This window comes from Furipterus horrens, unplaced genomic scaffold (genome assembly GCF_987537825.1).
Source record: "Furipterus horrens unplaced genomic scaffold, mFurHor1.1.pri manual_scaffold_5, whole genome shotgun sequence".
In the NCBI taxonomy this organism is placed as follows: domain Eukaryota; kingdom Metazoa; phylum Chordata; class Mammalia; order Chiroptera; family Furipteridae; genus Furipterus; species Furipterus horrens.
The window spans coordinates 64,580,812-64,608,555 of NW_028327175.1; the positions used below are offsets into that span (position 1 = coordinate 64,580,812).

The 27,744-nt window shown below is 40.1% G+C and overlaps 1 long non-coding RNA gene across 1 annotated transcript; it reads left to right on the forward strand.

Moving 5' to 3' along the window:
* Window positions 1-5,571: 5,571 nt before the first annotated feature.
* Window positions 5,572-25,328, forward strand: LOC150008733 (uncharacterized). The gene is made up of 3 exons (XR_016511338.1): window positions 5,572-5,696; window positions 8,228-8,349; window positions 24,987-25,328. It is a non-coding gene; the product is annotated as an uncharacterized LOC150008733 (long non-coding RNA).
* Window positions 25,329-27,744: the final 2,416 nt, after the last annotated feature.

The following is a 27,744-nucleotide window of genomic DNA, read 5'->3' on the forward strand; positions in this document are numbered from 1 at the left end:
ATAAGGGCAGTATCAAAAATATCTCAATAAATTCTCCTGCTGCAGAGGTTATTGAACTCAAAATCCCTCAATTTCTTGCTTCCTGCACACCTACAAACTGAGCTGCACCTACACCCCTTATTAACTTTCTCCAGTTTCAGATATGGTTCTCCCTTTCATTTGGGCCTGCCCAGTAGTACTTGCCCAAATCAGGCTCCACAGCCATTCCTTCCTCTTACAGGGGTGTGTTCCCTTCACACCATAAGCTTATTTGTATCCCTTTCGTTCTTGGAAAATAAATCTACTTTTGGTCTCATGTCCCCTGGAAGACGTTCCATGTCTTCTTCCCTGTTATCTAAACTTCTCAAAAGAGTAACTTGTACTCAGTGTGACCATTGTGCATGCCATTCATTTATTCTGCACCCCTGCAGTCTGGCTTCCACTCTGGTTAAGGCCACCGGTATTCTCATTACAAAATCCAATGGACATTTTCCAGTCCTCATGTTGCTCTGCATTTCTGCAGCATTTGGCAGTGCTGGTTTTGTGCATTACTGCTCCCAGAAGCTTGTCTCATTCCTTTCTGTTTCTTCTCATGCATGAGCTTCTTTCTCTGTGCCCACTGCTTCCCTGCTAGTGTCCCCAGGTGCCTGCTTTCAGCTCACTGCTCTTTTCACAACTGATACTCTTCTTGGGTGAATTTATCCACTCTCAGGATTTTAACTACCACCTACATGCTAATGATTCTCTAATTCAATCTCCAACTCAGATTTCTTCCCCCAGCTTCAGACTCACCAATCCCATTACCTGCAAGCACCTTCACTTGGGTCCTCTTCAGGTATTTCAGATTTGATTTCTCAGAAACGAAGTACACTTCCCTCCAACCTCAATCTCTCTCTGTTTTGTTGATTTACCTTCTCTTTCCCCAGTGACCAAAATATGAGCCTTGCCTTTTCTCTCTTCCTCATCAGTTCATCTAATTGATTGTTATATCCTGACGGTTTTCTCTCACATGAGCTTCTCAAATCCATCCTCTCCACTCTACGCCTACCACTGCTACCCTGTTTCAGATGTATTATACCTTCTCTGGCCTGCACTAATACAACAGCCTCCTAATTGGCCTCCTGGTTGATAGCCTTGCTGCCCTCCATTCTCCTCTTTCTAGAGCTACCAGAATGACCTATATCATACATAAATCCGACCCTGTCCCTCTCTGTTAGCCCATGACTTCCTGGAATCTACACGAGGAAGTTCAACTTCCTTTTCTGGCACAAACAGCCCCCGTGGCCCTGCTGCCTGCTGCTCGGGCCATGGCTCCTACCCCTTGGACTCCAGCAAAAGCAACACTCAGCTGGCAGTCATTCTCTGCACAAACCTCAGTCTCCCTCTGTTCTTTGCTTCTGCTTTTAAAATTAAATGTTTTCTTTCAGAGGGTTAGGTTTGTATTATAAAGGAAGTTTCAGGTTCATTTTATGTTAAATACTAGAACCTTTTGCTTGGGGAGGGAGGCAAGACTGGAAAAGGCCCATGTAGTTACATACCCACTTCAGTCTCTTTCTCCCCCACGCAGACGAAAAGGGTCCTGAGCCTGAGATATTTGTGTGTCAATTTGATTTAGAGCTGTTAACAAGTATGTCAAACATTTTAGGTTTTCACTCCTGGGAGTTCTTCTAAGGCCAGGAAATCAAGCTGTTGTGAAGAGAGCACTGCCCTCTAGAGGTGGCTTGCAGAGAAGGAACATACCAAATCTACATTATTAAAGCATTAAGTAGTTTCTCATGTGAAACAAATTTTATAGTAAGATCTATACTAGTACCACCACTTGTCCAGAATGTTCTTTCCAAGGAGACTGGTTCTGACTTGTTGTTTTTTATTTACTTCAATAGTAGTGTTTGGTGAGAAAGCACACAATGTGCATCAAAAAGCACTCACAGAGGGCTCAAGCTCTGTGGGAGTCGTGGTTCTCCCATGAATGTCTGCGAACTTAGCTCTCTCTCATCTGTTTGCCAAGGGGAACAAGATACCACCCAGAAAACAGAGTCATCAGAAAGTATGCTTTGGAATATAACTGCGAACAGAAATGTTAGTAAATACTTCTTATAAACCAAGTATATTCAAGGCTCTAGGCTAAGACCTGTTTTGCAAAAGTTCTGTGTTTGTATTTGATCTTTAGAAACGTAAATGAAAAATACTTTTTAAAAATTTGGAACACACTTAGGGTTTTAATTTAAATGGATAAGTGTAACCCTTGTACCATGAAAACCAAAAAATGAAACTGAACTGAAACAAAAGTAAACCTGGGGTTTCCAAGAGTCTATTCCAATACGAAAGCAGAGCTGAGTCATAGAAACACACACACACACACACACACACACACACACACACATTCACAGACACGTTTTAATCTGCCATTAAGCTCTGGCATAAACCCCCTTTGGCCCTGGTTTCCCCTCCCCTACTTTTAACCAAGAGAAGAAAAAAAAAATAGTCTGTTTAATGATAAGAGCCAACTGTGACCTCTATATATCTATGTGTAATGACTGATAATAAGTAAAATTACATTTATTATCTTACAGTGGAAATTGACTCATGGGAATTTCTTAGTATGCCAGAGAAAAGGAAACATGGCTAGGACCCCATTTACGTTCACAGTCACACCGGGAAGAAGATGCCACCAAGTCCAGCACACAGTAGCTGGGAAACAGGAGGTCTGCATTCATGAGAATCCATCCATGCTTGGCATCTGGGGACAGAGGTGGGTCTTCTGTAATGCCAGGAGCCACATCTGTATACTATGCTCACAATGCTGCTTCTGTGCAGTGTCACGGTAATGCCCTTTCTGGCATCAGCCTCCTTAGATGAAAGATACTGTCAAATTCGAAGCTGGCCTGCTGTCTTAGGAGACCAGCAATCTGAACAGACTGAATCTAGATATCTTTGGACCTGATTTCTGACATCAAGCCGATCACTTTACCTCTTTCTTCAGCAGTTTGCCATCTATAACTTTACAAAGTCTTGTGCACATTATTAGAGGTGTACCTAAGAGAGTATCCCATACATTTTGAACACATATAAGACATTATTAGTTGAAATTCTTTCTTATAATTTTCAGCCTAGTCTACTCAGAATTCCTTACTGGAGGCACAGGTAGGAAATAAATCTTAAAATGGGAAATGAGGAGCGCGAACACTGTACTAACAGTGTCCATAATTTATTCCTAAAAGCTGTGGCATAATCATTGTAAAGCCACAATCATTAAGAAATTCTCAGCATCATCTTTCAAGTGTCAGGCTGAAAAACACCAGAACAACAAAAACCAAAAGCAAGGGCCTAGTTTTACCCTGTTCTTATATTTCAGATACATTTCAGAGTTCAGTTTCTAATATTGTTGCAGTTTTAGTTCTCCGATTTAGGACTTAATGCAATGTGCCACTTTTTGCAATTTTATCTGCCCTTTTCATGCTTTGCTTCACTCATGATTCTCTTCTTTCTTCATAATCCTGGTTTATTAGAGTAATAGAACTTTAAATATGTGGACTGGATGTGTTCACAGTATAGGTAATAACTCACGAGACCTAATAGTATACTTAGATAATGAGAGGTACCAAACATTGAGTCTGGAGTGGGGGAAGTTGTTCATATCATTCACTTCTCCCTCAAAGTAAACAGCTCTGAGAGTCAGTCTAAAGTGACTAAATTTTCGAAATGTAGAAGTGTGGTTCCATGGATGGTCTTGCAGCTTCCTCTGAGGTATGTCCTGTCGCTGTTCCGAGCCCGTGGGAGGAGGGCGTGCTGTGAGCAGCAGATGCCTGCCCAGAGGCCGGGATAATTGGAAATGCAGCAGAACATCCTGTTCCTGGGAGACTTTCTGCCTGGTTGTTTGTTCTCTAGAGACTTGGCTCTTGGCGTTCTTGCCCCGACCTTTGGACCTTGGCAAGGCCACTTCTCCTGTTTTCTGTCTTGATCCATGTGCTGTTCTGGCTCTTTAGGAGGCTTGGTTTTGTGTGTGCTGCAACAGTGGACGCAGTATGGACTGTCCGGCCACACACCTGCCTGTGGACACTCCATTAGGTTGCGCTTAAGTTGGAAATAAAAACTATCTTTTGAGCAAAAATGTAACAAGATCTCTCTCTTAATTCTTGCTAAAATAATGAGGAGCCAGGTCTCTGACTTTAATGGTGATTATTAAAGTTTTTGATGAGTGCCAGATACCAGTGCTAAATACTTTTAGCTGTACAACTTGATTTGAATAGTACATACCCGGAGACACAACCAGAGGCTTTCAAAAACACAATGCCAATCAAATATAGTAACACATGACCCCCAGAAAGTCACTCAACATCTTGGTGCCTTCGTATCTGTATCTATAAAATGGAACCAAAAGGTAAAAACAGCACGAATAACAAAACCTTACTAACTAGGATTTTGTGAAGGATATTGGATAGTCCTCATGAAGTATTTTAAGTCTCCCAGAAGGAGGATACATTTTCTAATTATTGGTTATAACATTGCACACCACTATAAATGGGAAATAAAAGAGTAGCAGAGTTAAGTGATGAGGCTAACATCACACAGTGAGCTGGGGAAAACCCCAAAACAGAGGGAGATCCAGATTTGCTTCATCAAGAAATGTAGCCATATCTGGGGAAAGCCCCAGAGTTTAAGTGACAAGGGCACATGACGTAGAACCTGAAGTCAGAGGCATGTAGACAAATAATACAACCACACTTGCTAAATGCAGGTGAAGTTCCACTGGACGGTGTCTTTGGAGGAGAGCTGAGGTGTGTCCTGTGGTTGACTTGCAGGTGCAGGGAGCATGTGACCCCCTGGGAATTCCCTGCAGGTTCCTCAGGGACAGGTGGAGAGGCTATAGGCGGAAAGGGACAAAATGTGAGCTCTATGGTGTGGGATCCTATTTTCAATCCCAAGACACTTAAAGTCTTGCCATAATTCATGCGTTTCACCTGGGAAGGTGTCACAAAAAGGCTTTATGGCAATTGGTTATGAAACAGGAAAAGACTGGGCAAGGCTTTGTAAGCAGTCACTGTGAAGGGAAAGGAGAAAATTCAGGCAAGCTTTTGTCTTTGCTGTTTGCCTGGGGTTATATTTTGCAACACATAATGGCAACAATTACACAAGGACACAATATTCTCTAATTTGTGCTGTTGTCTTCTCAGGATCTGGAACATTTTCTGCAGGAGCCTAGCTTTACCTCTCTGAGCCTCTGGCAGACAGTTCTATTTCAGCTAAGGTCCTTTTGTAGAAAGAGCTTGGTGCTGAAACAAGTTGGCATCTTCGGCCCTTAACCCCCTCTGGTGGTTAATTTGTTTTTCATCTTTATTCTGAGTTGCACTAATCTGGTTCAGTTTTTATTTCATTAATTATTAATGAGCTAGTTACTCAATGGTCCTGGCTCTGAATCTCTGGAACTGTAGGTTGCTAGTAATGATTGAATCAGCTTGTTGGCTCTCAGTCATCTCTGAAATCCAGTAACATTCATGGTGTGTTTATTTATTTGGGTGGTTATTGGATTCCAGGAGGAGAAATGGCTAAAGAGAAGAATCCAGTCAAAGCCTCTTTGGTTGCCAAGAGAGTTCTAGTTACACAATCTCTGCCCTCATTGAAGCATCGCCCTCCATAGCAGGATGTTACTACCCCCTTTTGTTATCACTTGCTTGGCTTTACAAGAAACTTTTACATATTCCAAACCAGTAAGCATGGTAAGACTTGCTCCAAGCTCTATGAAGTATATGCTGACAAATTTCTATTAAATAATTAGAAATTAACTTACATTACAGCTATAATTCTATATGCTGAACTTTTTGCTTAATGATAATGAAACTTAACTGAGTAGTCAGTAATTTATATTTATAATTTAAAAGCTACCATCTGCACAAATGCCATGGGGAAGTGTTAGTGTGTATATTTATAATATGCATTTAAATGGAAAAAAATGAACAGAAGTAGTGCTGTAGAAAAATACTGACTCTAGGATTAATAAAGCCATATTTTGTTAAGCCTAGATGCCTACATGATTATATAAAGAAGAATTTGTGCACAGCATGTAAATAATCATGATTCTCAGTGGGAATTATTTGCATTTTAATTGCTACTAGAAATGGAGAGTGAATTGTGTCATCTTATCTGTCCTCTTCTCATTACAAAGGATAGATTACCATACATTTAACTCAAGTTTCTATCTTAAAAATGTTACCCTAAAAAACTTGATCACGCTGTGGCCAAATGGCTCAGTTGGTAGGAGCATTGTGCCCTACACCAAAGGCTGTGGATTCGATCCCCATATCAGGGCACATGCAGGAGGCAACTGATCAATGTTTCTCCCTCATACAATGTTGTTCTCTCTCTCTCTCTCTCTCTGTCTCTCTCTCTGTCTCTCTCTCTCTCTCTCTCTCTCTCTCTCTCTCTCTCTCTCTCTCTCTCTCTCTTTCTCTCTCTCTCTCTCTCTCCCTGTCTCCCCTCCCTCCTTTCCTTTCCTTCTAAAATCAATGAACATATCCTTGGGTGAAATTTTAAAAAAAAATCTTCAACACAATCTCTTTCTGTTTGATGTTTTTCTTTCTATCTCTGTTTTGTTTTGTTGTTGCTGTTGTTGGTTTTTAATCACCTATTATAACTGAGCAAAGCTAGGGTAGTATGCATATGCTTTTCTGAAAGCCAGCCCAAAGGCTGCATTAGGAATAAAAATGGTCTCTTTGAAGAGAGGAGCTGAATTTCAAGTCTCATTAGTGTAAGTGCCAGGATAACAACCCACGGTCTTCCTTAATATAGTGGTTGCCATTTACATACCATATCCTCAAATCACCTCTACTATAATGTTCTTGATGTTTTTCTTTAAAATGATGCATCTTTCACTTAAATAAACTTTAAAAAAATAGAACTTTTAGATTATGACTTCAGATGGAAAATCAGTCTCCTCTGCCACAGTAGATGCTAAGCATAAAGAGAAATAATGGAGAAAACAAGAAACTATTGAATTCTAGGTAAAACTAGAGCTTGCCAAAGCACTAGGCTTAAGGATTTTTCTCTTGATTTCTCCTTCTCTCTCTCTGGAAAGTGTTAAAGATATACTAAAGAAACTAAATGGAGACTTTCTCTAGACATAATGGGGAGTATAGGGAAATTGAAAGGGAAGAATTTTTTCACATGTTATCTGGTGGTATCGATACAGAGAGATCTGATCAGATCACTGGGGAAAAGTAGGAGGGGCCATAAGGAGGAGTTTGTCAAGGCAATGGAAAGCAGTCTGGGATGGGATTGGCTGAGAAGTTTAAGGCCTCCAGAGCCAATGGAAATAAAAAGAGGGCTGGCTCTTTGGCTTAAGAGCTTTTCTGGCTCCTGAGCTGGCTCTCTGTCAGGCTCTTCTTTCTCAAGGATGCCTGTACGGGAAGGAATTCTTGGCACAGCCTAGGATCAGGCTGGACTGGCAGAGGGTGGCAGGTCTATTCTTTGTGTGTTCTAGAGAGAACAGGCTCTGGGGCAGAAGTCTGCCATTCTTCCAGAATTGGGTAACTTTTGTGTGTTATGTTGTTTTAGATTATAAACTAACCCTTTAGAAACTAACTGAGGAAAAGCTAGGAGAACCCAGGTGTTAGAGTTTAGCCTTAATTGATAGCTTAAGTAATTAAAGCTGTGACTTGCTAGGCTTAAGTAACTGCTTTTGAATAAAGACTCCTTTCCTTTATCACTAAAGCTTTGACTGTAATTTTGCCTAAAGGGTGGCGGCAGGCAGCGGGACCTGGACTTGCTGTTCGGTAACAGTATTAACACCTTCCCCTCCCACAAATCCTCTTCACCTTAGAAGTCAATGCCTCAGTAAAACCAACTCAAATCCCCTAAGTTTAACAACTGGGAGTGACAGTGTACAACTCTACAAGTGAAGCCAAGCTGGACCCATGACTCTTTTTCTCTCCAAGATCCTTTCTCTCACTAACTGCTTCTGCTGAGGCCACCATGATGGCCTCAAGATGTGCCCTCCTGGACACTCTGGCTCCAGCATGAACCCAAGCTTCCTTCCTAACTTCCTCTGAGAACACCTGAGAAGGATCTGGAAATTTCAGTAAGACTTAATAAACAAGTGAGATCAATTGGAGTTTCTGGGAGGCAGTGGTCTAACTTCAGCTTGCATGGAAATCACCTGGAGGGCTTATTAAACCACTGTGTGCAGGGCCCACCCCAAATATTCTGATTCAGCTGGTCTGGGTCAGGGCTGACAATCTATATTTCTGACAAGTGCCCAGGTGAGGCTGAGACTGCTGGTCTGGGAATCGGACCTGGAGAACCACGGAGCAGAGGAGACCCACTGCTGCCTGGCACCTACTGGCTGCCCACCTGTGAGCCAGGCCTGAATTTGAGGTATGTGGAGAGACTCCTTCAAGGAAAGATCCTGAATCTAAAATGAAAAGGCAGCTGCTCTAGACAATAAGACTGAATTCTCTCTTTCTCCTGAGCTAGCTACCCATGTTTCCCTCTCTTTCAAGTCAACCAACCACATTTCCTCAATTCTAAGGTGTACATTTCCTATATTTTCAAGTCATTAAAATCGTCATATGTTTCACAGTCATTATTGGCCATGTTGCAAATTCCTGAATCTACAGAAACCTGGTTGTAGTTGTCCAAGTTATCGTTGCTTTATACAAGTTATGTACATTCTTGGTACTGCATGAGTGGGTTACATTGCCATTTAAAGTGTCTTTAAAATTATGATACTGTGATTAAGCATTGAAACAAAAAGTTATTGTGTATGAAGAAAGGCGTGGGAATAGGGCTATGAGGATTCTTACATTTAGTATTGAAGCAAGTATTTTGTCACTAAAAGAATGATTGCAATTCTCATATTTTTACAAGGATCCATGATATAACAGTTTTATTTTAAATAGCAACATTTACAATACACCCATACATAGTTTTCAGTTATTTAAATGATGGCAAAAAAATGTTAATTTCACCTTAAAAATAAGGCATACATAGATTTAAAAATTTCTTAAAGAAGACACAAAGGAAAAACAAAAAAAAGTGAAGCCCTCAGCTGTTGATCACAATTTCTGAAATGGCTCTCACAGTACTGGCACCTGGCCAAAATAAATTCTTTAACTGTTGAATGCAAAATGAAAATGTAAAGACAATTTATTGATTTTTTTAAAAAAAATTAAGTTAAATGTTGTCAGTTTAAAGTTCTGTTCTATATTCTGAAATAAAGTCCATTCTATATTTTTAGAAGGGAGGGAGTTAAAATATCCTTTAGTTTCAAAGTTATGCTGTTAATACCTAACAGGCTTTTTTCCCCTTTCTGCATTTCCTTTTAAAGCAACAACCATATGTGTTATAGGTTCTCTACAAGGAGACTGCACATAAGTAGATAAAGCAGAGTTCCATTTTCTGAGATACACACAAAAGTATGGGCTATAACTCACTAAGCACTGCAGCGGAAAGCAGAAGAGAGTGCCCAATTTCTGAGGATATATGAAGTAAATTTCAAAGGTGCAAGGCCATCATTTTAGGCATTGTAGCAAGTTTAATTAGCATTATTTTTCTCAGTGGTCTAGAAACAGCGGACTGATGTATAAATGATGATGCTTTAGATTTGATCAAACATGTATCTCAGCACCTAGATAAGCCAATGCTCAATACATACGCACTGAGTGAATTGATGACAAAAGGACTTGGACTAAAACTCCTACTAGCTATCATTTTGCATGAACCCTTGTGGCCTTGGTAGAAGTATAACTGCCCTGCTTTTGTCAGGATGGTAACTCTAAGGCAGATCCACGTTTTAGGTGAATTGGGAAAGCGACCAAGGAACAATTATTAAAGAGTACAACAAGCCCTAAAGCAACAAAGAAGATTCACGGGCACAGTTTCTGTTGGAAGGCAATAAATATAGGAAGGAAGGGAGTATTGGGACGGGGAATCAGGTAGTAAGCACAATAAATATGCTAACAATTGGATGATAACCTATTGAGAAAGTAAATATACTCTGTCTTTCTTTATATCCTCATTTATTTTTGTTTGGGTTTGTGAGGATATATATGCTGGCTTAGTTTGCATCTGATGACTATATTCTTCCTGGCAGAAATGGAACAAGTGACTAATACCTGGAAAGAGGATGGCAGACAGGCTGAGGTGAATGGAAGTAAAGCCAATACACATTTTTTTTTTGTGCCAGGTATAATTTCCTAGGCTGAATTATATTTGGAATTTGCTTGTATTGGTTCTTTCATTATTACTTACACAGCAGCTGGAAAAACCGGATCTAGTCATTGAGCACAGAATCACATGTTTTAATGTCTTCTAGACACTAGGGGTCAGCATTTCAACATAGATGATCTGTGGGCAGCTTGCCTTTCCTCTTCAGTTGTTACTCTGTGTTGACTTGTTGGGCTTCTGTGTATGAAGGTGGTTAGAGGAATGAAATTCAATTTGTATTTTGCAAATCACTTTATTTTCCAGTTTAAGTTTTTGACATCTCTTTTATATTTAATCAATCTGCAATTGCAGTGAATCTTCCCAGTCCACTGCTCCCATTGTTTCAGCAGGGTTCAGTGACCTGATTTACATAAATTTTCCTTTCCCCAAGACAGGTTTTAGCCTGCAGAATTGTTTATCTATGCTCGCTTAATAAATGTGGTGGGTGATTTCCTGGGATGCACTATTGATGACAATTTGCCAGGAAAGGGGGTCGTGAGACTGTTCCATCAGGCTTATTTGCAGCTTTTGACTTAGCATTGGGTTTCATGATCAATGCTTTATGTTCAATCTGCCTTCCACTTGCCATTCTTAACTCAGTGCAAATGCATGATATCTCTTGGGACATGCTATGGTTTATTTTTTCCCCCATCATTAAAAATTTACATGTAGTAAAATTCACTCCTTTTAGTAAACAGTTCTGAGTTTTGACAAATGAATAGTTCTGCAATTTTACCACTATAGTGAGGTAAATTCTATTACCCCAAAATGTTTCTTTTTGATGCATGTTTGTAGTAATCTTGTATTCCCACCTTAGTCCTTGGCAACCACTGATCTGTTCACTGTCTCCATTGTTTCATATTTTTTCAGAACAATATGCAAATAGAATTATGTAATATGTAACCTTTAGATACTTTCACTTAGCAGGATGCATTTGAGATTTATCTATGTTGCAAGTACTAATAATTTGGGGTTTTTGTTTGTTTGTTTTGTTTTCTGGTCAGTATTTCATCATGTGGATATACAACAGTCTGTTTATCTTCACAAGTTGAAGGACATTTGGGTTATTTCTGGTTTTTGGTCATTATGAATAAAGCTACTACAAACATTCACATACAGGTCTTTATGTGAACATAAGTTTTCATTTCTCTTGGGTTGAGGGATGAGTTAAAACTTTTAGTTAAAAAATTATGATGTCCATACATAACAGGCTTTTTTTTCTTTTACACATTTCCTTTTAAAATAAAAACTGTGAGCTTTACAGGGCCAGCACAAGGACACTACTTATAGGTGGATGAAACTGAGTTTCATTTTTTAAAAATTATATCTTACTGATTATGCTATTATAGTTGTCCTGATTTTCCCCCATTGCTCCCTCCACCTAGCACCCCCACCACCACCCTCAGGCAATCCCCTCACCATTGTTCATGTCTATGGGTCATGCATGTAAGAACTTTGGCTATTCCGTTTCCTACACTGTAAATGACATTCCCTTGGCTGTTCTGTACATATCTATTTGTACTCCTTAATCCCCTCACCTCTTCACCCATTCCTCCACAACTCCCTCCCATTTGGCAACCATCAAAGTGCTCTCTGTACCTATAATTCTGTCTCTGTTTTTGTTTGCTTAGTTTGTTATTTAAATTCAATTGTTGATAGATATGTATTTATAGCCATTTTATTGTTTGTAGTTTTGATCTTATTTTTCTTAAATAAGTCTCTTTAATGTTTCATATAAGAATGGTTTGATGATGATGAACTCTTTTAGTTTTTTCTTGTCTGGAAATTCCTTATCTGCCCTTCAATTCTAAATGATACAGTATCTTTGGTGGGTAGAACAATCTTGGCTATAGGTTCCTGTTTTTCATGACTTTAATATTTCTTGCCAGTCCCTTCCTTCCTGCAAAGTTTCTTTTGAGAAATCAGCTGACAATCTTATGGGAACTCCCCTGTAGGTAACTAGCTCCTTTTCTCTTGCTGCTTTAACCTTTGGCATTTTAATGATAATGTGTCTTGGAGTGGGCCTCTTTGCATCCATCTTGTTTGGGACTCTGTGCTTCTGGAACTTACATGTTTCTTTTACCAAATTAAGGAAGTTTTTTTATTTTTTCAAATAGATTTTCAATTTCTTGCTCTTTCTCTTCTCCTTCTGGCACCCCCATGATGTGAATATAGGAATGCTTGAAGTTGCCCCAAAGGCTGCTTACACTATCCTTGTCTTTCTGTATTCTTTTTTCTTCTTGTTGTTCTCATCATTGTTTTTTTGCTTCCTTATGTTTCAAATTATTGATTTGATTCTCAGCTTCATCCACTCTACTGTTGTTTCCCTGTAAATTGTTCTTTATTTCAATTAGTGTAGCCTTCATTTCTGACTGGATCTTTTTTTATGCTGCTAAGGTCCTCACTAAGTTCCTTGACCATTCTTATAATCAATGTTTTGAACTATGCATCTCATAGATTGCTTATCTCCATTTTGTTTAGTTCTTTTTCTGGAATTTTGATTTGTTCTTTCATTTGGGCCATGGTTCTTTGTCTCCTCATTTTGGCAGCCTCCCTGTGTTTGTTTCTACATATTAGGTAAAGCTGCTTTGACTCTGTCTTACTAGTGTGACCTAATGTAGTAGGTGTCACGTAGAATCCAATGGCACAGCCTCCCCTATCATCCAAGCTGGGTATTCAAGTTACACCCTTCATGTTGGCTGAGTATACCCTCCTCTGTAGTTGAGCCTTGGTTGCTGTTGGCAGGTCAGTGAAGGGATTTACTCAGGCCAGTTAGCTGCAAGGACTGGCTGTGACCACTTAACACCAATCTCTGCCTTCTGTGAAGGATAAGCTGGGCAGGGACAGGGTGGTGTTGCTCTGACATGGTCTATAGCTGTCCACTGGGTGTACTTGCCTTGAGATTTCCTGAGTGGTGCAGGCCAAGGTCAGCCTTTGCCTATGTTTTGCCCGGGGCCACTCTGCCTGAGCTATAATGCAATCTAAGATGGCTGCTACTTGTGCTGGGCTAAATTTTCATGAAAATTGAATACACGTATAGAATCTAGATCCCTGCACTCAGAGAATGTTCATGCATTTGTGGAGTTTAGACTGAAACAATAATAACATTTTTAAGCCAGAAGAAATCTTATGACATTTAGACTTCATTTTATAAATGAGCAATGTGAAGCCAACAGAAAGGAAGGTATTTACTCAAGGCTATTTAGCTAATCACCATCACTAGGTGTCTGGTCCTCTGGTATTGTTTCCAGGACTTCCAATTCTGATTTTCTTACCATTGTGTAAATAATTATATTTCCCCCCAAATAGAAGTAGCAACAATAATTTTTAATCAACAATGCACGCTTTGATAATGTTTTCAGTTTATTAAAAGTATTTTTACATTTGCCATAACCTGCCTCTCCTTAGCCTTCGCTCATCTTGGTCAACAGCATCACCATCCTCTCATTTACTCAGCCCAAAAACTTCATTATTACCCTTGATGTTCAGGGGTTAAAATTCCCTGTCACAGAGCAAATATTCAGTAGATATTTGTTGAGAAAAGAATATTTGAACATACATATGCACTTGAATGTATAAAATCTGGTATAATTCAAACTGCTATCATAAAATAGGTTGAAAAGACTTTCATGTGAATAATCAGTCTTAAATATTTGGTATGTAAAACACTGAATGCCTTTTGGTATACCTCCTAAGCTTTAAGGTGATGGGATCATTGATCATATTTTATAATGCAGTACAAAAGATTATATTTTTATTATTCCTTTTTCCTTTCTTTCTTTCCTTATAAAATTCTTATTAAGTGGTAACACTATACTAGCATCAGTGATAAAAATATCTGCAAGGGAGTTCTCTTCTCTGCCCTCAAGGAGTTTACAGTTTGGCAGAAAGGTCAGAACAAATAGTGACAAATGCTGCTTGTCTTGTAAGTGTTATGGGACAGGTACCAGGTGGACTTGACTTAGTCGGGATTGGGATCAGTAGGGCCTACAGAGGGAGGCTACGTCTGAGGGGATCCAGCAGGGTAGCCATCAGCAGATGAACAGTAAGGTGGTGCACACTCAGGCAGAGGCAATAGTGTGTGTTGAAAGCAAACAACAGCCAAAACCTGGAGGAAGGCCACCGTTGGATTGGGGTAGGTGAGGTGAGGAATGATATAAAATGAGACTCATAAAGCAGGCAGGGGCTGGATCATGGGGGCTTCAAAGGCCAGACTAAGAACTTCAGACTTAATTCCAACAGCACTAGGAGGCAATTTAAGGGTTTAAATAGGAAAATGACTATTGAATTTCACTTTTAAAATAAGAGTTTGGTGTCCTTGAGAAGACAGATTAGAGAAGGTTAGAATGAATACAGAAGGGGAAACAAGTCAGGAGGCTGTATTCAGACTTCATTACTGAGTCACAAATTTCTCCAAAGCCTAGTATCTTATAACAAACACTGCCTCATAGTTGGTGTGAGTCAAGAGTACATGCAAAGCTTAGCTCATTGCCACTGGCTCAAGGGCTCACAGAGCAGAAATAAGGTGTCCGCCAGGGCTGCTCTCACATCTGAAGTTTATCTGAGGGAGGAGTCACATCCATGCTCCCTTACGCGGCAGTGGTGGGACTCAGTTCCAAGTGGGGCACTGGGAATGAGATAAGCAGATTCTTTCTAATAGCACCCCTTGGCTCCCAGATTCATATATTCTGCTTGTTGGAGACAGAGCAACACACAGTGACCACTGACGTAAGCTATGTGTTATATCCTGAAAGCAGCACATCAATCTCATGGGGATGTCCCTTCAAGAAGCTGTTCCAGTCTCCATTAGGGCAGCAATGTCTGGGTTATGCAGTACATGGGAGACCAGCAACAGTCTATTTTTAGTTTGTACCAACATACCAAGCTGATCCACTTATAGAATTGGCCTATATTTTTTCCTCCTCTGTCAGTGGGTGGTTTCTCAGGTATTATATAAGAACCATTCAAACATGCCCACATCTCTGGGCCTTTACACATTTTCCTCAGAACTATGCTGAGGCTCTTCTGACATCTCTACCTCACTTAATGTGAGTCAGCCACCCTACTCCCCAAGTAGTAGGAGCCATCCCAGAAATGCATTACGACCACCTCCAACACCCCAAGGAAAGTCCTCTGGAGGGCCATTGAAAATAAAAGCAGACTAAAACCAGGGAAGAGCCCCACGGAGTGGTAAAGATGATTTGAGGTGCAATGAAAAATAAAGACTGAAAAATAGTTTGACTCCAAGTTGTTGAGAGAAGGGTGGTGTGTTTAGGGACTGGACTGCATTCTGTATGCAATAAGCACCAGTGCACACCTTTCTGATAGTGACTGTCACTCAGAACTGGGCTTTTAGTAAGGCAAGTCTTGCTGCTGCATTAAAGTTGGAGTGGAAAGAGAGAGTGGAGGCAAAATAAAAAAGTAGGGAGCTAGTGAAATAGTCTGAGTGAGAAATACCATGAGTCTAACCTACACAGAGGACCAGGAACCTACAGAGATGGGAAAAGGATACTTGTGATATCAAATGTGTGGGTTTTTTCGCACACTAATTTTCCAACTTTCTGAATATCAGTTAGGTGTCCTATAATTCAATTATGACACTAACTACCTGGATTTACCTCAGCCCCCGCAGGTTAAGAGTTCAGCTCAAGAGTGAGCTCCGCCAACCTCAGACATCAATCACAACTCCATGTTGTCACCTGTGGTCCTGACTTGGGAGCAGTAAATTAGAGGTTCCCATCACCCCCTCATTAGGTTTGATAATTTGCTAATACAGTTCACAGAATTTAAGAAAACAACTTAGTTAAATTACCAGTTTATTATAAAACTCAGGAATGGCCAGTTGGAAGAGATATACAGGGCAACATATGAGAGAAGGAGTTTGGAGCTTCCATGTCCTGCATGAGTTCAGCAACCCAAAAATTCTCCAAAACCCCTTAGTAAGGACTTTTGTGGAGCTTTTGTTATTTGGGCATGATTGGTTAAATCAGTGACTCTTGGTGCTTAACCCAGCCTCCTGGCCCTCTCCCTTCCCTTGAGGTCAGTGGGTGGGGATGAAAATTCCAACCCCCTTAATTATTTGGTTGGTTCCTCTGGCAACCAGCCCCATTCTCCAAGAGTTGCCTCATTAGCATAAACTCAGGTAGGGTTGAAAGGGGCTTATTATAAATAACAAAAAAAACTCTCATTCTTATTGCTCAAGAAATACCTAGGTTATTAGCATCTGTGTGACAGTAGCTGGGGACAAAGCCAAAAATGTATATTTCTTATTACATCACAGTACCACAGAGGGGATAGAGTAAACTGTGGATACACAACTCACACATTTGGCAACTGACTAAACTGCCTGATTTGTCACATTATAAGGGAAAGGCCATGATTCCTGACCTGTTGTTTTCTTTCACTACTCCTGCTTCAAATTCAGCTGCCCCAATATATCCCCAAATATTTATCTGAGCCATGTAGAATTTGTGTTAAAAGGAACAGCATGTTTACTGTCACCCATGATGTTAGAAAGGAAGGGTGGAAAACAATTGCATAATTACTGTTGCACAATCACAATTAAACTGATTTTTGCAGCCTGAAAATGGCTCTCGGTTTCCCCTGGTGACATTTGCAGAACATCGTTAAGAGTGGAGAACCTTGGTAACCATGTCACACATTTTCCTGTGGTCTGAAACAGAAACACTTAATGATATGATGACCTTTATTTATCTATAAGATGTGACACCATTAGCTTTTTGGTTAACAAACATACAAAGTAAATGTTGAGACTATGACTTGGGACTTTGAATTTCAGAATTTAGATTTTTTTTTAAACAACATCTGGACAAAATGTACAGAAATTTCCTCTCTTACGGACTTTGAAAGCAGATGCATTATACTTTGTGGTTGAGTGGGTATATTAGACTATATGTTTACTAACATTCTGCATCCCACTTGCAAAAAAATTACACTCATCTGACCCCTTGCAGTTAGGTTTAGTCACATGACTTGCTTTGGTTAAAGAAATGTAACAGCAGTGACATACAAAATCCCTCCAGGTGGAAATTTAAGAACCTTGGCAATTGGCAATGTGGCCAGTGGCTGCAGTCACAGGCCTGGTCACTCACTAGGTGAGGACAAAGCAAGGTGAAGCAGAGCCCTCAGCTGGCATATGAGGGAAATGTATTGAGCAAGAAAATGTTGCTTTAAGCCACTGAGGTTTGGAGTTGTTGCCACAACCACAATGTAATCAACCTATCTTGATTGATAAATGGTGTGTATTTCTACTGCACACCTGTAAAATACCTGGAGTCATTTTTAAAAGAAAGAAACATTGACAAGAAAAGGTAATGTGGGTGTAGCAAGGAAAATTGGTAGAAAATAGTCTTTAAGTTGTCACTGGAAATTGGTGAAAATAGCGCACTTATTCTTTTATGTTTGACTATATCGTCGGCAGCCGTCCGTCTCGAGAGACGATGGTGTAGCTTCTGAAGAGTCTATCTGCACCGCCGAGAATGGCTGTGCAGTCCGACTCGGGAGTGACACGGTATCTGTCTCCTCCCGTGTTGAATCGACATCTTGCGATGACGCTGGAGTGTCCTCTCCAGTGAAGCTGAAGCTACAGAGCCTGGGCAGGGTGATATGGAGGGTCTGCTGTTGCCCATGCAGCAGACCCCCCCTCTCTTCGCAGCTGAAGGGTCCAAGGGAAAGATGGAGTCAATACAGCTTGGTTTCAGGTGCGCCGCAGGAGTTGCCGGTGTTGACTACAACGTCAAACCGCCTTAGGGACTCCGGCTCCGGATTTTCTGTCGGGGTTTACTCCCTTAGCCTTTCCCCTGAAGAGGTATGCCGCAAGGCAGCGGAGGTTTTTTGGAGTCAGAGTTTTCCTTCTGAACAGGTTACTCACCTATATACTGCTATAAAAATGATCAAATATTTTGTTTAAGTGATTAGAGGTAGAGATAGAAATGATCAAATATTTTATTTCAGGTGCTTAAGGATGGAGGAATTAGAATTTCAAAAAAAAAATGTACCAAAAAATGAAAAGTTCTCTAGATTTTTATAAATTTTATTTTATTTTATTATTGTTCAATCACAGTTTTCCCAATTTTTCTCCAGTTGCTCTCCCCTGCCTTTCTCCACCCCCAGCTCCCACAGTCAGTCCCCACCCCATTGTCCATGTCCATGGGTCCTTTATACATGTTCCTTGACTAGACCCTTTCCCTTCTTTCCCTTGTTATCCCCCTTCCCCCTCCCCTCTGGTCATTGTCAGTTTGTTCTTTATTTTCACATCTCTGATTCTATTTTGCTCGTTTGTTTTACTCATTAGGTTCAACTTATAGGTGAGATCATATGGCATTTGTCTTTCACCACCTGGCTTATTTCACTTAGCATAATATTCTCCAGTTCCATCCATGCTGTTGTGAAGGGTAGGAGTTCTTTCTTTTTTCTGTGTAGCATTCCATTGTGTTGGCCCTGGCTGGTTTAGCTCAGTGGATTGAGCGTCGGCCTGCGAGCTAAGTGTCGCTGGTTCGATCTTCCAGTCAGGGCACATCAGAGAAGGAAAACTCTGACTCCAAAAAACCTCCGCTGCCTTGCGGCATACCTCTTCAGGGGAAAGGCTAAGGGAGTAAACCCCGACAGAAAATCCGGAGCCGGAGTCCCTAAGGCGGTTTGACGTTGTAGTCAACACCGGCAACTCCTGCGGCGCACCTGAAGCCAAGCTGTATTGACTCCGTCTTTCCCTTGGACCCTTCAGCTGCGAAGAGAGGGGGGGTCTGCTGCATGGGCAACAGCAGACCCTCCATATCACCCTGCCCAGGCTCTGTAGCTTCAGCGTCATCGCAAGATGTCAATTCAACACGGGAGGAGACAGATACGGTGTCACTCCCGAGTCGGACTGCACAGCCATTCTCGGCGGTGCAGATAGACTCTTAAGAAGCTACACCATCGTCTCTCGAGACGGACGGCTGCCGCCGCCGACGATTCCATTGTGTAAATGTACCACAGTTTTTTGATCCACTCATCTACAGATGGGCCCTTAGGCTGTTTCCAGCACTTGGCTATTGTAAATAGCATTGCTATGAACATAGAGGTGCATAGGTTCTTTTGAATTGGTGATTCAGAATTCTTTGGGTATAATCCCAGCAGTGGAATTGTTTGATTAAAAGGCAGTTCCATTTTTAGTTTTTTGAGGAAATGCCATACTGTTTTCCACAGTGGCTGCACCTGTCTGCATTCCCACCAACAGCGCACTAGTGTTCCCTTTTCTCCATATTCTCACCAGCACTTGTTTGTTGCTGAGGAAGGTAAACTAACAAATGTCTTCGGCCACAGAGACCAAAACAACTGAGGCTGAACGTTTGTTTTCCTCTGACTCCTCATCTTAGATTAGCATTTGCGTGTGCTCCCCATGCTGCCAATCACATTTTAGAGGATCATTCCAATGCTTAGGATAGTGGATGGGTCTACCAGATCTGCTCATCACCCATGAGGTGGGCAGAATGTGGTAGCCAAGGAAGAAGTCCTCAAAGAGTCTTTCTCCATGGTGGTTAAGACTTTATCAGCTTGATATGCTTCCTTGGTTAGAAAGGAAGAATTTCCTTTGTGGCTCTCAGAGTGTTAAAGGAGAAATGTGTAGTGTAGACTAAAAAACCGGATGAGATACATTTATATATTGCAATATGATCACCATCTGAGTGTTAGCTAACTCCTCTCATATGACATAATTATCTTTCCTTTTTGTGTGGTAAAAATTAAGATCTCGTCTCTTAGCAATTTTAAGTTTATAAAACAGTATTGTTGACTATAACCATATATAAATGTATCAGACTAACATGTTGTATACCTTAAACTTCATACAATGTTGTATCAATTAGATCTTACTTTTTAAAAAGTCTGATTTGAGGTTAAAATCAGGGCCTGACTTTAGTGTTACTCTGAAGAAAGAAGCAAGAGTTACTTTAACTGACATGAATGTATTTATCTTTAATTGCCTTGGGGTGAGTGTATGTGTGAGGAGGGAGCTTCAGGGAATTAGACATAATGTAACTGATTAATAGTGTACCTGTCAACTGTACAAGGGGTTTCAGCAGGCTGGTTTGGCTGTGTTACGTTAGAAATGTGACATCCATGGTTCAGCGCAATAGGGGATCTGGTTTTAACATTTTCTCCAAGAAGAAGTATGTTTCTACCAGTGGGGTTATAAAACCCTTTTTAAAAATACCTAGACTAGAATTAATTCTGCCAAAAATAACAAGTCTAGGTAAGGCATGCTTAGGTTTTCTGGACAAGTATGCAGTCTTACCTGGTCATGGTCAACATTTGCTGACAATACCAGACAGAGGCAAACACTTGCAAATGATTAATTTTAAAAAAGAATACTTAGCAACTTTAAGTGCCTAAACAAAACTAAGACTTAGTTTATTACTCTCTATAAAAATAAAAAAATGACCATACTGTTTAAAGCGGGGACCGGGTAGGGAAGTGAAGAGTCAAACTCAAATTTTACCTTCAGCATAGCTAGAACAGAGCTCCAGATCTGTGTAGGTAGTGTGCCTACTATCCACTTCCACTTAGATGTCTAATAGGCATCCAAACGGGCATGACAGCTGCACTCTTGATCTCCCCGCTTCCTTCTGCTTTTCCTGTCATCTCAAGTAATTAAAACTTCATTCTTCTTACCGCTCAGTTATGTTTGACTCTCATCTTTATTTCACACTCAATGCATTGGTAAATGTGGTCAGATTTATTTAAAATATATGTTCAGAATCTGACCTTTTATTGTTACCTACGCTGTTCTCAGTCTAGCCCAAGCCATCACCAGTCCCTCTCTGGACTAAGCAAGAGCTCATAGTCATCCCTTTCCTCACAATTTTGCCCTCTTAGAGACACTTCTCCACAAAGCAACCAACAGGAGTTTTTTTAAAAACATTTATTTTTTAAAATAAAATATACGTATACATAATTTAAGGAGTCAAATAATTTCAAAAAGTTGTTACTAAAACAGTAGTCCCTTATTGCTATCCTCCCTTTCTTTACTGCTTCCAGGAGATAGCCACTTTGAACTCCTTTATCTGATTCTTCTGATAATGACCGAATTTTTATTAAATCAACAACGTCTATGATTCTATACTGCAATAAATGCTGCCACTGTAACACTCTATGGGTTGAGACATATCCAATTATAGAAATTTTGAAATATGAACCAGTGTCTCAGAATTGAACATCTTTTTGAATAGTTCAAAATTTGAACAGTTTTTAAATATATTTGTGTGTGTGCATGTGTGTGTGTGTATATTCTCAATCTTGGCTTTAGGCATTAAACATTGACTACATTGACTTCCCACTATGGGGGTGAAGGTCTAAAACACTTTTATACCCTCTCCCTGGTGTCCCTCTCATCCACATATAATTAATTTGATTATATTAATATTCAATATTCTCATAGTACTATATAAATATTTTCACAGCTATACCATATACTCTAATTACTTATCCTTTTCTTCCCTTCCTTTTACTTTCTGTTTTACTCTGGAGTTACTAATTATATTTTCTCTGAAAAAATTGTTTAAGCCCTGGCAGGGTAGCCCACTTGGTTAGTCTTGTACCAATACTCCAAGTGTGTTGGTTCAATCCCCCCAACAGGGCACATACAAGAAACAGTAAATGAATGCATAAATAAGTAGAACAGCAAATCCATCTCTTTCGCTCCCCATCTCAAAAAAAAAAAAAAAAAAATCATTTTGAAAAGTGGAAAAATGCTTTAATTTTTATATAGTTATTCTCTAAACCCACTCTGTAGTGTAGAAATCTCAAAAGCATTCCATCTTTACTCTCAGAGCCTCCCACCCACTCCATTAGGGACTGATTGACCTCTAAGCCTGCTGCAGAGCTGTGAGCTTGGCGTTTCCTTTCACTGTGTGTGCAGGGGGAGTCTTATTCCCTCTCTCAATAGCCCCTGTGCCTTGGATCCTGTGTATATGGTAATGGCAAAAGTAGGTTTACAGTCGTGAGTACACAAAAGTTTATTTTGTATTATTGTTAATTATTGTATTTTTCATACGAACAACTTTTTTGATTTGCCTCCTTGTATAGAAAACCTGTTGTATTACTTTTCTGAGAAAGTCTCAAATTAATGTTTCAAAAACTTAATTGTCTAAAAATATTTTTATTCTACCCCTACATTTAATTGGGTATAAAATTTTAAGCTGGAGAGAATTTCTCCTAGTAGAAAATATTGCTTCATTTTTTTCTTAAAATCTACTATTGCTGCCATGCAAACCCTATTCTCTTCCCTTTTTGAAAATGCCATTTGTGTCCAGAGTTCTGAAAGTTCACAATGCTGTGTCTATCAGTAACTCTTTGAATTATTTAATTAGTGATTTTATTCCTTTCCTCAATATTCTCTTTATTTTAGATTTTTTTTATTTGGATAACCTTTTGGATTATTGTCTATTTTACCTACATATTTTATATGTTTTTTATTGCTGATTTTTATACTTTTGCTGACTTTTTAATATTTTCTGTATTTTTGACTTAGTTCCTGAAAGATTATCATGCAACCTTTTTACTGACTTTTTCCCCTTTTTTCAGCATTTTTTATTTCTTAAAATTGTTTTACCCTCTAAATTTTTATTTAAACATTTAAATATCTATTTCTTCTCTGAGGATATCAAATTTTTTTTTTTGACATTTTCTTCTCCTTGTAAAGTCTTTGTTTCCTCTAAGTAATCGTTTTGCTTATTGGCTTTGTTCTCTAACCTTAATTAGTAGCTATCCTCAAATATCTGATAGTCCTGGATGCCTGTTTATATTTAAGCACTGGACCCAAAAAATCTCTTTTGGAAGCTGGGTGGCTGGGCTTCCTTCTAACATGATCTGGCTGAGCCATTTTGTTAATGAATACTCAACATTAATATCTTTAGATCTTTCTTCTTGAGATAATCATATTCTTCAGTGAAGGAAAGCCTTTCAATCCTCTTTCTAATATCTAATCATCCCACTGCCGGAAATCCTGGAACCAAGTAAGGGAAAATGGCTGAGAGTCTCAACATTCAGTAGGTAAATTTCATTTAGTCCATCTCTTTCCAGGAGTCCTCAAGTAACTCTGTCTCTATCCTGCTTTATTTTTCTTCCTGGTGCCCTTTGCTGATTGACTGATTATATTTTCATCTGTTAATGTGTTTATTCTTTGTTTTCCCCAGTAAGAATGAAAGGTCAATGAAAATATGACTTTATTTCTCTTTTTTTTTTAACTATATTCCCCATATCTGACAACAGTGCCTAGCACATAAGGAAGAGGTGCTCAATAAAAATTTATGGAATGAGTCAGGTTAAGTCATATGAAATTACTGCTATTCAACTGTTTTTGACCTTCAAAATGTAACTTTATATACTTCAGACTAAATAAAAGAGGATCCAAATGACTAAGGAGTATCATCATTTTTCTAGTGATATGGAAGTGCTAATAGGAGCCATTAACCATCTTTTAGAGTTTACTGTAGAAAAGCAATCTAGTAAATAGTGATGAAACTCAAACCCAGAGAAGTTAAATGATTTGCCCAAAAGAAGATTGTGTTAGGCAGTAGTAGAACCACACACTATTAGAGGCTCTGGGGATAAACCAATGACTAAAATAGCCATGGTATTTGCTGGATATTTCTGGAGTGAAAGAGAGAATAAAAAAGAAGAAAAAACATGTATAATAGGGTATTGGATGGAATTTTTTTATTATCTTGTAATTTCAGCTAAAGGCCCCAAAATGGGACTACAGGCAATAAGAACTCTGATAAATGAAAAAGAGCAGTCTGGAGCTGCCAAACACCCTTGCAGGATCAGGTTGGTCTTTCAACTCTCTCCCCCACAACTGTATCTAGTCTCTAGACTCAGAATACTGAAATTCAGAGGGAAGGGGGCACTGATTCACAGTATGGGTAGGCTTAGGAATGGAAAATACTGTTGCTTTGTCTGTGCCATCTTCATATTTAGGCTGGGAATATAGTGAAGAGTTCAGATTGTAAATGCTTAATGACTGCTTCTACTACATGGTGCAACTATTACACTGGATAGATTTAATGTGATTAAATTATGAGAACACATAAATAACAAATCTTCAAGCAGAATGATGGAAAATCCTATCTCACATAGAAGAGTAATGAGAAGGCTTGAGGTGCTGGGCCTTAGAATCACCTGCTCACGATGTAAATCAAACGGAGGGCTTTTCAACCACGCAGGCCTGAGAAAGGAAAGTTGATGTTCATAATACACTTGCACTTCCAATTCCTGGTATCTTTCCTCATATTTAAAGGAAATGAAAAACATTCATGAACAGATGGCAGTCTACATAAGGGCCCATGAAATACACCTGTGTCTCACAGGCCGCAATTACAATGGAAACAGCTGTTGACCTGGACCAGCCTGTGTTAGTTTTCCATTAGCTCAGTGTTCACAGGGCCATCTGTAGCTCAGAGCTAAGTAAATGGAGTCATTTTTCCCTGGTTGGCTCATTTCCATAGGTCGTTATGTAGAAAAGCTGATAAAGCATTGTTGCTTCAAAGGGCTGGGGGAGGGGGTGGAAAACCTCAGATTCTGGCAGTTTCCAGGAAGGTCACCATTAACAAGGTTATTCAATAAACTCTGCCTGTGAATACTTTACTAATCCTGTGGCAGCACTGGGGGGAGGGTAGGTCTACTTGGATTGCTGTCAAATGTCAATGAGGAAGGGGCAGAGACTTAGCATATTCACATTTATTTTTTATTTTCTGGTGACACACTTCCCTCCTTCTCTTTCCCTTCCTTTGTTTCTTTTTTCTTTCATTCAGAAACATTTTTGCCAATGATGTGGCAAAGAAATATTTCATAAGGTAACTGAACTTTCAAGGTGTGAAATGGTACTTCCCTTCAATTATCTTGCAGTAGGAGGCTGTGTGTCTCTTTCACCAATTGAACTATACTTCCCAGCAAAGAAGAAACCAGTCTGCGTATTGGATCCTTGCTGTCTCTCATAGCACATAGTAGGTGCTCAATAAATACCTACTGGTTGAAAGTATGAACAAATATTGGGAGGAATTCTGGTCATTAGCCTAGATGGCCAATCTATGTTAGTCTTTAAATAGCACACCAGATTTGCAGATTGAAAATAGGTAAAAGAAAAAAAGAATGAAGTCAAGCAGAAAAAAAATTTTAAGTACAGCAGGATTTATAATCAATATAGAGGTAAAGTCACTTTATATTGTAATACAAAGGCAGTATACCTGTCTGCCTTTGTTACCACTGATATAAATTTTTCTAGCTCACATTCTGATGTTTTTCTTCCAATAAATTGCCCTTAAGTTTTCTTTTTTTAAACTAACATTTATTAAGTGAAGAAGTTGTACAAAGATGCTTTACATTTGTTTTCTCCTGTAAATTACATGAAGCAGAGATCATCACTATTTTGGTGTTAAAAAAAACTTGAAGCTCTGACAATTTTAGTAACTTTCCCACAAGCAGTTAATGGAATGGGTAGGACTTGAACCTAGGTTTATTTGACTGCTACAACACACTGTCTGTTAAGTATCAGCTGGCTCCTCTAGTGCTCCCTAGACATACTTAAATTTCATTTAGGATAGAATTTCCTGAGAGCTTTATTCTTCAATCCTTTATTTTTTTCCTTTTCCCATGATTTGATGATACTTAATTTGCACCCATGACTTCTAGAATTTGAATATAAGAGCCAGAGTTGGCTCTTATAGCCAATGAGTACTGTAGTAGCTGTCTGCAGAAGCCCGGAGAGCCTGCAGGAGAAGGACTTCAGGACCATGAATCCCACTTGCTCCAGGACATAGCTGAACACTCCCAGAGTCACTTCACTGCCCAGAGGGTACTGTGTTGGTCACAAATGTGGGTATCATGGACTTTGGCACAGGATGAACAAATTGATGCCAGTAGGTGGGTAGCCTAAAGTCCTAGCTATTTCCATCTTTAAATGGTGTCCCTGTCTCTACAAAAGCAACATACTCTGCTGGGGCTTCCCTCACACCTTTCTGATTGAAATCTGCAATGGTTCTGCCTCTCCTCACATTGCACCTTGGGAATGACTCTCTTAGTTCCTTTATCTTCTTTGACCTTGCTTCCTTGCTTTGTTAATGACCTTAGCCTGAAGCCCCATTGGTGCACACTGAAGAAAGCATATTCTGAATCATCATCATCATCTTGGAAGATTAGCTCCTGGGTGTCTCTTTCACCAAGTTATATTCAACCCAATGAAAAAAAGCTAACTGGATTTCCAGTCAAGATAGTAGCATAAGTAAAATGACTTGCCTCCTCACATAACCACATCAAAATTACAACTAAAATATAGAACAACCATCGCTCAGAACCATCAGAAATAGAGTTGAATGGAAGTCTGACAACTATGAAATTAAAGAAACCACATCCATTCAGACTGGTAGGAGGGATGGAGATGCAAAATGAACTGGTTGTACATCCATGTGTGATGGACAAAAATTTGAGAGGGATATACTGGGAGCAAGTAATCCTAGCCCCACACCAGGCCCCACAGCCTAGGGTATCAGTGCCAAGAAGATAAGTCCCCATAACTTCTGACTAAAAACAAATGGGGTTGAGGCAGTGGAAGAAACTGCTGGAGCCCTGGCTGGTGTGTCTCAGTGGATTGAGTGCCGGCCTGTGAACTGAAGGGTTGCTAGTTCGATTCCAAGTCAGAGCACATGCCTGGGTTGCAGGCCAGGTCCCCAGTTGCAGGTATGCAGAAAGCAACTAATGGATGTATCTCTCATACATCGATTGTTTCTCCCCCTCTTTTTCTCCCTTCCTTCCCCTCTCTCTAAAGATAAATAAAATACTAAAATCAAAACAAAAACGCTGAAGTCTGAAGCAGTTCCTCTTAAAGAAACCACACACACACTTATTCAGACCCACTCCCCCTGAGCTCCAGCACTGGGTTAACATCTTGAAAGGCATCAGTGGCATGTAGGCAGAAACTGAAGTGTCTGGAATCAAGGTGACAGCTGGGGGACAGCTTTGTGCCACACAGAAAGGTGGGCAGAGGCCATTGTCCCTTTTCAAACACTCCCCCAACAGAGTCACAGAGCCTGCAGGCTAGTGCCATATCTGAGATACCATCAACCTGGCTAGCACTACTTGCCTCACCCTGGTGATCCCCAGACTCCATCCCACCCAAGCTCCTTTTCCATATGAATGGTGATCTTGGCTCCTGTTTCACAACTTCCTAAATCCTCTCAAACAAGCAACAGCCGGCCTCAGTAAGCCCCTAGCCACCGCCCTGTCCCATACCTCTTCCTAAGTGACCCCAGGCCTGGCACTAGCAGCAGCCACACTATAGATTCACAGCTTGGCTTCTCTTGGGAATTGCCAAGCCCAGCACAAGTAGCAGCCATCTCAGAATGCTCTATAGCTCAGGCAAGATAGCCCCAGGCAGAGCAGGTCAGAGCTAACCTTGGCCTGCACCACCTGGAAAGCCCCAGAGCCAGCACACCCAGTAGGCAGCTACCCTTTTAGAGCACCACTACCCTGCCCTTGCACAGATGATCCTTGACAGAGGGTGGAACTTGGTGGTCA